The following is a 12,737-nucleotide window of genomic DNA, read 5'->3' as shown; positions in this document are numbered from 1 at the left end:
TGCTCTGCGGTCTCCAGTCCATGCAGTTCCTGGCTTTCTACCCACTGCCCTAAGGAGTAACTAAAACATACACCTCCCCAGTCCGCCATCTTGCCCCACCTCCTCTCTGATGATTTTTAATGTCTGTCCTGGTCTAGAAGGTGGCTACTTGAAATCACTATGGAGGGGAGGGCCCCCACAAGTGACATGATTATTCTTACTTGTTAGTTACCCTTACATTAAGTCTACTTGATTCCTTAATAAATTATACAAGGCAATAAGAGAAAAGTAATTTTAGACATATTGTGAATTTAAGTATGAAATGTTTAGAAATAAAGTACTTGAAGTAGTAAAGCTGAAAGAAGCTTGTGTCAATTTCTAGATTCCCTTCAGAATCAACAGGAATTCAACAGTAACACATGCAAAATATTCATTTATGTTGTTGTGAATCCTCAAATAACATTAGCAGAAATGTCCAAAATGTGATTTTCTGCATTGGTGAACATTTTATGAATTTTTGGGGAAAATTAGGTACAATCATCCTTTGCATCTCTAGAAAATCATTGTATATTAAAAACATGTAATAATACTTTGTGATTATATGTATAATGAACTTTTTTATAGGTTCTGGAAATTTTAAGTCAGTTTTTCACCAACACTCATGTCCAGAGGCCACTGGAATGTCCTGCGACATGCTGGGCAACCTGGACTTGTGCAGCACTACCCTGAGCATTGCAGGCCACCTAGTGTCTTGGCCAGTATCAGTAAAGCAGCCCACAGTCTCTGTGAGAACTGACTGGGCTAACCCAAGATTTCAAAATGGTCCCCACAGGGTGGCACCATCCCTGTTGAGAATTAGTGGTTTAGCTGATTTAATCACCCCCAGTGTTCTCATGATTAGATTACATTCTGTGGTTGTAGTCCATGATGGTGACTCAATCAAGACCTATGAAAGCCTTTGCCCACCTGAGAGGACTTACATAAGCCTGTTTCCTGCCCTTTAATACTTTGCTGGTTGGAAGAACTGGAGGTAGGTGGTCATCCTGGTGGCTTCAGAGTCCCTGTGGTTTCACTGCTTTTTTTAAAAATTGTTTATGCCTTATCCATTACATAAACATTTTTTCATAATGAGAATTTTTGTTAAAACTTAAAGTGTTTATTGGTTTGAAAATTGGGGTTACCAGGTAATAAACTCAAGGATGTCCAGAGGAAACTTTTTTCAAGTGAAACTTTTTCTTGGTATTCATTAGCAGTAGAATCAAACCATGTTTTATTAAAAGTAGAAAAATCTGAAGTAGTTTGTAATAGTTGAATTAATTTACATGTTATAGAATGAACTAGATGTAAGCTTTAAAAAGAAGATTGTTACTGCTCTCTCGAATAGTCAGGAGGGGCAAGAGTGGAAGTGGGGGTCAGCTATTAGGGGTTCATGCAAGAGAGAATGGTAGTGTGGAGTAGGTAGTTGGTGAGAGAGCATCTGTGGTATACAATCAGCTTTTCACAGTACCATCATATAGTTGTGCATTCATCACCCCAATCTATTTTTTGAACATTTTCCTTATACCAGAAAAAGTAAAAATAAGAATAAAAAATAAAAGTAAAAAAGAACACCCAAATCATCCCCCCCCCCGTATTTTTCATTTAGTTTGTGTCCCCATTTTTCTACTCATCCATCCATACACTGGATAAAGGGAGTGTGATTCACAAGGCTTTCACATTCACACTGTGACCCCTTGTAACCTCATTGTTATACAGTCGTCTCTAAGAGTCAAGGGTACTGGGTTGCAATTTGATAGTTTCAGGTATTTACTTCTAGCTATTCGAGTACATTAAAAACAAAAATGTGTTATCTATATAGTGCATAAGAGTGCCCACCAGAGTGACCTCTCGACTCCATTTGGAATCTGAGCTACTGAAACTTTATTCGTTTCATTTTGCATCCCCCTTTTGGTCAAGAAGATGTTCTCAGTCCCACAATGTTGTGTCCATATTCATCCTTGGGAGCCATACCCTGCATTGCCAGGGAGATTTATACCCCTGCGAGTCAGGTCCCACATGGGGGGAGGGCAATGAGTTCACCTGGTGAGTTGGCTTAGCGAGAGAGAGAGGGCCACATCTGAGCAACAAAGAGGTACTCGGGGAGACTTTTAGGCACAATTATAAGCAGGTTTAGCTTCCCCTTTGCCAAGATAGAGGGATCAGCATACCAAACCGCCAGTCCTCAATGTTTGTGAGAACATCAGCAACAATCCAGGTGAGGAAGTAACACTTCTGCATTTTTCTCCAGCTCCTCAAGGGGGCCTGGCATATTTATTTTTATTTTCTGTCCAAATCACTTTGGGATGTGTCGCTATTTCACACTAACCTATACAAACCTACCCGATCTCACTTCCTATTCAAAGTTTCATGGAATTATAGTATTTGAACCAACTGTATGAGTTAAATTATTTAGGAAATATAGATCCTGAACCAAATAAACATGTCCTCCCTTGGTCTCACATGGAAGTTGAAGTTTTAAAACACGGTCAGTATCAACCTTTACCCTTAGAACCAACTTGCTCTAGTCCTAACCAGATCTGCTTCATTCATATCTCTAATTGAAGTCTGCACTCTTTTTCAGCTTTTTAAACAGTTGCTGTATGTGCTTATACTGACATTCATATCTGCTGAGCTCTAGCTCTGAGTTTTAGGTGTCACACAGATACCCAAAGTTCCAGGGATCGATCAGGTTATACACAAAGGAATCAGCATCTCAGAATCTGGAGATAGCCATTACAACTCAGGAATAGAGGTGACTGCTGTAAGAGCTCACAATCTAGGGACCATTACAATAAGCATCCCCCTGATAAGCTATGCTCTAAGATTCAATTCTGAGTTTACACTTTGTAGTTAGTCTGTATTGGTGAGGCATTGTAGTGTTTGCTTTGTTTCTGGCGTAGTTCACTCAAAATGCTGTCTACAGAATCCATTCACATTGTTGCCTGTCTCACAGCTTCATTCCTTGCAGTTGCTCAGTATTCCACTGTATGCACACACAACAGTTCAACATTGTTTCTCAGTCGATGTACCCTTAGGCCACCTCCACCCATTACAAATCATACTGCCTCCATGAACACCAGTGTGCAAATGTCCATTCGTGTCTCTGCTTTCAGATCCTTCAAGTATATGCTCCCTAATGAGGTTCCTGGATCTTCTGGCACCCACGTACTTAGCTTCTTGTGGAGCCACCACACTGTCCTCCAGAAGGGCTACACTGTTCTGCCTCCTAACCAACAGTAAATATGTACATCCCTCTCTCCATGTTTTCTCCAGCACATTTATCCGTGTGTATATTTTTTCCTACAATTTTACAGAGCTATATTCACATACTATACAATTATCCACAGTGTACAATCAGTTGTTCATCGTATCATCATATAGTTGTGCATTTATTACCACAGTCAGCACTTGAACATACTGATTACTATGAGAAAAAGTTTTTTTAAATAAATAATAGAAAAGATAATAAAAAGAAAATTAAAATGTCATACAATACAATATAATAGTAGGGTCAGGCAACAACACCACTACCAAGAATCCCATATCCCTCCTTTATATCCCACACTTGTACACATTTAGCTTCATATATTGCCTTTGTTATGTTTAATGGAAGCATATTACAATGTTACTGTTAACCATAGACTTCAGTTTGCTTTGATTATATTTTTTCCCCAATACCATCTTGTTTTCAACACTGTATGGCTGACATTCGTTTGTTCTCCCACATGCAAAAACACTTTTATATTTGTACATTTAGTCATACTCATTGACCACTCCAGTTTTTCCTAAGTTAAACAGTCCCAGTATTTATCTTCTATCTTTACCTGAGATGTCATACATGCCCCTAGCCTACCTCTTTCAGCTTTACTCACAGACATCTGTGTTCAGTGTACTTACAATATTGTGCCACCATCACACAGGATTATGCTGTCTATTTCTGGATTTACACAGAAAATCCTTCTGAACATTCTGTAGTCCATCAGCATCAAATGCCCAATCTCTAGTCTCTATCTGCTGGTAGCCTGTGTTATCAGTTTTTAACTCGCAAAGTTTGCTCATTACTGTTAGTTCGTATTAGTGAGACCAGACTTATGTTCTGTGTCTTTGTTCTCTCTTACAGCTGCATAATATTCCATCGTGTGTATGTACAACAGCTTGTTTATCCACTGGTCTGTTGATGGACATTTGGGATATTTCCATCTCTTGGCTATCATGAACAATTACACAAGTATATACCAGATAATGGGGTTGCAGGATCTTATGGCATCCCTATACTTAGACTCCTGTGGTACCACCACACTGCCCTCCAGAGGGGCTGCACCATTCTATTTCCCTACCAACAGTGCATAGGTGTATCTCTCTCTCCACATCTTCTTCAGCACTTGTATCTTTTTATTTATTTTTTAAAAAGTTTTATTCACAAACCATGTAATCCTTCCCCAGTAAGCAATCAATGATTCCTGGTATAATCACATAGTTATGCATTCACCATGGCAATCTATATAAGGACATTTCTGTTTCTTCCTCAAAGAAAGAAGAAGAGGAAAAAAAAGGAATAAAAATTTTAAAATAAAATATAAAAAATAAAAAAATAAAAAGAAACAACAACACCAAGAACCCCATACTCCTCCCTTGTATCCCACTCTGATTGACATTTAGTTTTTGTGTGTTGCCTTTGTTACATGTCATGGAAGCACATTACAATGTTAATGTTAAGTATAGACTCTAATTTGCATTGATTGTATTTTTCCATATACCATCCCATTTTTAACTCCTTGCAATGTTGATATTCATCTGTTCTCCTTTGAAAAAAACATTCTTACACTTGTAAATTTAATCACCATAATTGTCCCTCCAGGTTTGCTAAGTTATACAGTCCCAGTTCTTATCTATCTTTCCTTTGGTGTCATACATGTCCCTAGACTTCCTCTTCCTACCCTATTCACACTCAGCTTTGTTCAGTGTACTTACAATATTGAGCTACCATTCTACCATTCTGTCTTTGAACTTTATATATCCTATGTTATTTTATTTTTATTTTTCTTCCTCTCTCTCTCTCTCTACCATACTGATAGTCATCAGTTCTATATTCTTCAGCAAACCTCTTCTGTCTTTTCCTTTATGCCTGTAGTGCTCCCTTTAGTATTTCTTGTAAAGCAGGTCTCTTGTTTAGAAACACAGTGTCTGTTTGCCTGAAAATATTGTAAACTCTTCCTCATTTTTGAAGGACAGTTTCACTGGATATAGAATTCTTGGTTGGTGGTTTTTCTCTTTTAGTATCTTAAATGTATCATACCACAGCCTTCTCTTCTCCATAGTTTCTGCTGAGAAATCCACACATAATCTTTTTGAGCTTCCCTTGTATGTGATGGATCACTTTTCTCTTGCAGATTTCAGAATTCTCTTTGTCTTTGACATTTGACAATCTTACTAGTAAGTGTCTTGGAGTAAGTCTATTCAAATCTGTTCTGTTTGGTGTATCCTTTCTTCTTGGATCTGTAATTTTGTCTTTCATAAGAGTTGGGAAATGTTCAATGATTATTTCCTCCATTATTGTTTGTACCCCTTTTCTCATCTCTTCTCCTAGGTCATCCATGACATGTATGTTTGTGTGCTTCATGTTGTCATTCAGTTCCCTGAGACTCTGCTCATATTTTTCCATTCTTTTCCTTATTTGGTCTTTTGTACATAGGATTTTAGACACTCTCTCCTTTAGTTCATTAATCCTTTCTTCTGCCTTTTCAAATCTGTTGTTGTAGGTCTCCGTTGTGTTTTTCATCTCTTGTATTGTGCCTTTTATTTCCGTAAGTTCTGCCATTTTTTTTTAATAACTTTCAGGTTCTGCCTTATGTTTGCCTAATATCTTCTTTATATCCTTCATCACTTTTGCCATATTCCCTCAAGTTGTTGATTTGATTTTTGAATGGTTTTAGCATGTTTTTTTGAACATCTTTAATTAGTTGTTTCCACTCTTGTTTCTTTTTTGAAGTATTAGTTTGTTCCTTTGACTGGGCCATATCTTCATTTTTCCTAGGGTGATTTGTAAATTTTTTTTGGTGTCTTAGCCTCTGGTTTCCTTGATTAGTGTATTCTAGATGTTGGTTTCACTTTTTTTTAATGGCATATAATATGTTTGTTGAATTTAAAAGTGGGATGAATGGATGAAATAGTAGGCAACTTCATAGTGGCAAATGCTATGGAGGGGTGGGAAGGAGTTGAAAATCAGTAAAGTCTCCCTGAAGGCAGTGAAATTTGCCATGAGTTCTGAAGGATGATTAGGGGGTAGCCAAACAAAGAAACAAACAAAATGATGAGTCCAAGAAAAGATGTAGCATACATGTTCCATGAACCATCCACACAAGCAGCTTACTATGACTGGAACTGTTGGCAGACAGTGGGCAGAATGAGTACCTCTTTGACTTGAATACTATTGCTTCCATTAAGTCTGACTGTACTCTTCTCTTTAGCATCACCCTACTTGCTTAATATGAACTGTTGTCAACTCAGAGCTCCTTCTTCTTTAGCTTCCATACTTAAAGTCTTTTAACCTAAAATCAGGATTTAATTGACTAGTTCTAGAAAGCCTAGAATCTCCAGGCCAATAGGAATCTTAAATATTATTAGATGAAAGTTCTGGGAAGTAATCTGTCTTGATCAGCTATAATCAGATCTCCTTTTCAGTCACATGGAATGTTCATTCTCTTATGGCACTTCATGTTTTATCTCAAAGTATATTTATTGATATATACATTCTTTGCTTTCACACTAGGTTGCATGCTTTCTATGGACAACCTACATTCTTCTTTATCTCCTATTCCTCAGTGCTCTGCATAGAGAAGCTCACTAATCAAAGGCTCTGCATTAATACCATCTTTTAACCAATGCCACTGGTTCTGACAGTCTCTGGTAAGTCCCACCTCTTTGCTGGTCCCTGGGCACAACCTCGTAACCTTTGGCAAAGATGAGATGCTGCATCTTATTTCCTACTACCCACAATCATCACAGGCAGAACCTCCTTCCTGTTTTTAATGCCAATGAGACTACATTACATGTTTTTTTCCACCTCCATTTCTGTCTGTTTATGGATTAGGGTTAACAAGGCATTTACGGATTGGCTTGGGAACTGTACTACCAACATTTAAAAAATGGAACAAGTTCCAAATAACACATCACATTTGTAAACTGCAGAATGTCTGAATCTCAGAAACTGTCAAATGTTTCCCTGCAGACTTTTTTTATTCATACTTATTGAGATACATTCACATACCATGCAGTCATACAAAACTAAGTATACATTCAGTTTACAGAACCATTATGTAGTTGTGCATTCCTCACCAAAATTAATTTTTGACATTTTCATTACCACACACACAAAAATAATAATAAAAATTAAAGTGAAAAAGAACAATTAGAATAAAAAAGAATACTGGGTGCCTTTTTCTTCTTTTTTTTTCTTCCCCCATTTTTCTACTCATCCATGCATAAACTAGAGAAAGGGGAGTGTGTTCAATATGGCTTTCCCAAACACATTGCCACCCCACATAAGCTGCATTTTTATATAATCATCTACAAGATTCATGGGTTTTGGGTTGTGTTTTGATAATTTCAGGTGTTTACTGCTAGCTATTCCAATTCCTTAGAACCTAAAAAGGGTTATCTATATTGTGCATAAGAGTGCCCACCAGAGTGTCCTCTCCACTCTTTTTGGAATCTCTCTGCCACTGAAGCTTATTTCATTTCCTTTCGCATCTGCCTTATGGTCAAGAAGATATTCTCCATCTCATGATGCTGGGTCTAGATTCCTCCCCGGGAGTCATATTCCACATTGCCAGGGGATTCACTCTCCTGGGTGTCAGATCCCATGTAGAGGGGAGGGCAGTGATTTCACCTGCCAAGTTGGCGTAGCTAGAGAGAGAGGGCCACATCTGAGCAACAAAGAGGCATTCGGGAGGAGGCTCTTAGGCAGAATTATAGGGTGGCCTAGCCTCTCCTTTGCAGCAACAGTCTTCCCAAGGGCAAGTCCTGTGGTAGAGGGCTCAGCCTACCAAACCACCAGTCCCCTGTGTCTGTGAGCACATCAGCAACCATTGACATCAGGGAGCCCAACACCCCTGCATCCTCCATCAGGTCCTCAAGGGCGCTCTGCATATTTTTTCATTTTTTTTCAAGTAACTTTTTTTTTGAATCAACTATATCAAAAATATTAAAAAAACCTTACAATAAAAAAAAATTTTAAACAAACCATAAGGGAGTCCAACATGTTCCTACTGCACCCCAAGAAAATAACCCAGTATTGCAGCATTTCTGTGAACTTGTTGCCACCACACCCACCAGAAATTAACAAACCATAGTCATTCCTTGGCATTCCCAGAATGTTAAACTCACCCATGATAGCTTATCTGTTCTTATTGCATTATCATTCCCCCTTCTCCAATTGCTTTCTATTGCTAGTTCCCCTACATTCTATATTATAAACAATTTATTTTAGGAATGTGTTGTTTAACCTCCAGGTATTTGTGCATTTTCAAAGTCTCTGATGGTTATTGACTTCTAATTGTATCCCATGGTGGTCAGAGAATGTGCTTTGAATAATTTCTATTTTTTTAAATTTATTGAGGCTTGTTTTATGTCCCAGCATATGGCCTATTCTGGAGAAAGTTCTGTGATCACTAGAGAAGAATGTGTATCCTGTTGATTTGGGATGTAATGTTCTATATATGTCTGTTAAATCCAATTCATTTATCCGATTGTTTAGGTTTTCAAGAACAGACTGATTATTGGTCTTCTGTCTGGTTGATCTATCTATAGGAGGGAATGATGTGTTGAATTCTCCCACAATTATTGTGGAAACATCCATTGCTTCCTTTAGTTTTGCCAGTGTTTGTCTCATGTGTTTTGCAGCACCATGATTGGGTGCATGAACATTTATGATTGTTGTTTCTTCTTGTTGAATTGCCCCTTTTATTAGTATGTAGTTGCCTTCTTTGTCTCTCATAACCTCCTTGCATTAAAAGTCTATTTTATCTGAGATTAATATTGCTACTCCTGCTTTCTTTTGGCTGTAGCTTGCATGAAATATTTTTTCCCATCCTTTCACTTTCAATTTGTTTGTGCCCTGTGTCTAAGATGAGTCTCTTGTATGCAACATATTGATGGTTCATATTTTTTGATCTGTTCTGGCAATCTATATCTTTTAATTGGGGAGTTTAACCCATTTACATTCAATGTTATTACTGCGAAGGCATTTCTTGAATCAGCCATCTTATCCTTTGGTTGATGTTTGTCAGATATAATTTTTCCCTCCCTCTCTTATTGTCCTTTAATGAATCAGTATTGAATCTCTTTAGTACTGAACCTTTCTCCATATCTCTCCATTCTTTGTTTCTTTGTTGGTAGGGCTCCCTTTAGTATCTGAAGTAGGGCAGGTCTTCTATTAGCAAAATCTCTCAGCATTTGTTTGTCTGAAAAAAGTAAGCTCTCCCTCAAATTTGAAGGAGAGCTTTGCTGGATAAAGTATTCCTGGTTGGAAATTTTTCTCTCAGAATTTTAAATATGTCCTGCCACTGCCTTGTTGCCTCCATGGTGGCCTCTGAGTAGTCACTACTTAGTCTTATCTTGTTTCCTTTGTATGTGGTGAATTGCTTTTCTCTTGCTGCTTTCAGAACTTGCTCCTTCTCCTTAGTATTTGACAGTCTGATCAGAATATTTCTAGGAGTGGGTATATTTGGATTTATTCTATTTGGAGTTTGCTGGGCTTTTGTGCTTTGTTTATTTATATTGTGTAGAAGGTTTGGGAAGTTTTCCCAAACAATTTCTTTGAATATTCTTTCTAGGCCTTTCCCATTCTCTTCCCCTTCTGGGACACCAATGAGTCTTATATTTGGATGTTTTATTTTATCTATCAAATCCCTGAGGTCCATTTCAATTTTTTCACATTTTTTCCCCATTCTTTCTTTTGTTCTTTCATTTTCCATTCTGTGGTTCTTGAGGTCACTGATTCATTGTTCAGCTTCCTCTAGACTTGTACTATGAGTATGGAGAATCTTTTTAATTTGGTCAACAGTTTCTTTTATTTCCATAAGATCATCTATTTTTTTTTGTTTACTTTTGCAATTTCTTGTTTGTGCTCTTCTAGGGTCTTCTTCATGTCCTTTGTATCCTGTGCCATGCTCTTCTTCATATCCTTTATATCCTGTGCCATGCTCTGATTGTTTGTCTTTAGTTCTTTGATTAATTGCTCCAAGTACTGTGTCTCCTTTGATCTTTTGATTTGGATGTTTGGGTTTAGGTTGTCCATATCGTCTGGTTTTTTCATGTGCTTTAAAATTTTCTGTTGTTTTTGGCCTCTTGGCATTTGCTTTACTTGATAGGGTTCTTTTGAGATATGTAGGATTATTCAAAGACTAATCTCTAATTTGTGAGATCTACAGCTTGGTGGAGTACACTTTCTCTAACTAACCAGCAGGTGGCATCCGTGAGTCACCCATTCCTCTCAAGTCAGTTCTCCCCAACTTTGTCTTTGTGGTGTGTGTGGGTCTGATTCTTGTGGGGTCCAATTGGTGCAGCAAGTTTGGGTGTGTTGTTGGTACTATCCGTTTATGTGGCGTGTGTCTCAGCTGTTAGGAAGGGAGAGCAGCTTTAATAATCAAACCTCCCAGGTGTTCCTGGAGATTTAAGGCTGTTGCAAGAGTCTAAACCTTCATTTCAGTCTCTCCATAGATTGTCTCTGCTGCTGACCCACAAGTCCTTGGTATTGGCGTATGGTCCCTGGGATTTCTTAGTGGGTCGCTCTTCCATGCTGTGCCCTTCTAGGGCCTCTGCTGAGGGAAGGTTGTGCTGTGTCAGAAGTGCACGCCATCCCTCGAGGGAAGTTCTGGGCCGCCAGTCTGTGTAGGTGCATTCCCACCCTGCTGAAAGGATGGCTGAATGGGGCATGTTAATTTCCCCCTTTTTGCTCTGCCCTGCCTTCCTAGCTCCAGGACAATTAGTTGCAGGTGTGTGAAAGGCTATTGTGCATGCCTGATATTGTGGCATTTGCACGTGTTGCTGGAAACACTCCCCGTCACACTGGGTTTTTGGTGCAGCTCTGGGCTGTGGCTTTGGCACTGGGCGGGAGCATTCCTAGCCCCCTGGCAACATGGCTGCAAGGGACGTGATTATTTTCCCCTTTTGGCTCACCTCTGCTTGCCTCACTCTGAGACAATTAGCAGCAGGTATGCTAAAGGCCATCTTTCATGCCAGATATTGAGGCATTCACACAGCCCGTTCCTGCCACACTTCACTGTGCAGTTCTTGCTGCCCTATCTGCAGCTGCTTCTGGGTTTCGTTAAAAAAGAACTAGTCCACCTCCAAAAGCCAACCCATGGTTTCCCCACACTGCAGCATGGCTGCCAGATATTCAGCAGGCTTACTCACTTGTTTCAGAATGCAGGCTCCTGGTTTCACCAAGTGCACGGTCACTGTGGTTTTAGCAGACCTTGTCCAGCTCGTGCATCACTGGAACTGGTCTTCTGGGTCACTTTCTGGCTTTTATCTAGTATGTTTCACAGAGGTGTTTTTTTTGCCCTGTCTCTCCTAGCCACCATCTTAGGTTCTCAGTTTTCAGTTTTATCTAGGGTTTTCTTGCTGGTTGGCTTTGTTCTGTATTTATTCTTTGGCATTCAGTTCAACTTATTCTAGACCTTCAACGTAGCTTCTGTTTAACTGATCTGATTTTTTCAGCTCTTGTTGTTCTGATTCCTCCCCTGCCTATATGGAACTTTTTTTAATTTTTATTTTATTTTATTTTTTTGTTCCTATCCTCTGGGTTCTGAATTGTCTGAAGGAGGGCCACCACTTGAGCTGGGCCCAGACACCAGTTTTCTTGGGGAAGATATGCCCTTTAGGGAATTATCTCCTTTAAGTGACTCCTTACGTTGTCTCCCAGATGTATCTTAACTCCACCCTTGCCTGGGTGAGCTCTGACAGTTGACAATGCCTGAGGATTTCACAAAGGAGCTACTTAAAGTAGTTTAAAAAGAGGGAGGGAAGGAGAAAGAGAGAGAGAGAATTCCTCTTTTCAGAGCCAGTCTCCAGTCCCTCATTTTCACCAGTCAAGAGCTGGCATTGGTACCCAGCTCCATGTGTCCCTTTGCTTGGTGCACAGCCCTTTTGCAGTATTCTGAGCTCAGCCAACTCCAAAAGCTTCTGTTTTTATTTATTTTAGTTTTTTTTTTAATGTCAGTCCACCTCCTCTCTGCTGAGAGAGACTTTAAGTTTCTTACCTGTTTGCTCTGGGATTGTCTGTGTTTGTAGCTTGTGTTGAGTAGTCCAAATTTGTTAATTAAAACCATGGTTGGAGTCTGGTTGAGCTACCTTCACTTGCTCCTAGTAAAGAGCACTTCTTTTTCCCACAGGGAAGTATTCCAACTCACCCTACTGTGCCAGTGAGGAAGGGGCACCAGCTTCAAAGTTTGTGGTGCTATACTTACAGCTCTATGCTTTTGTCTTGGCCCTTTCACCCATTCCTGACTGTTGTACAGTGTGTATTTTGTCATGGATGTCCCCCAAACAGTTTGTTCCAGACTAGTAGTTGTTCCTGGTTGTTTACTAGCTGTAGAGGAGTAACTCAATTCCATAACTCCCTATGCTGCCATCTTGCCCACTCTGGCTGGTGCATTTTTAAGTGCCAGAAAGTAAGGGTGAGCTCAAAGAAAAAAACACTCACAATGATGGGGGTA

The sequence above is a fragment of the Choloepus didactylus genome, chromosome 6, assembly GCF_015220235.1.
Source record: "Choloepus didactylus isolate mChoDid1 chromosome 6, mChoDid1.pri, whole genome shotgun sequence".
In the NCBI taxonomy this organism is placed as follows: domain Eukaryota; kingdom Metazoa; phylum Chordata; class Mammalia; order Pilosa; family Megalonychidae; genus Choloepus; species Choloepus didactylus.
Note: the sequence above shows the minus strand (reverse complement) of the source record.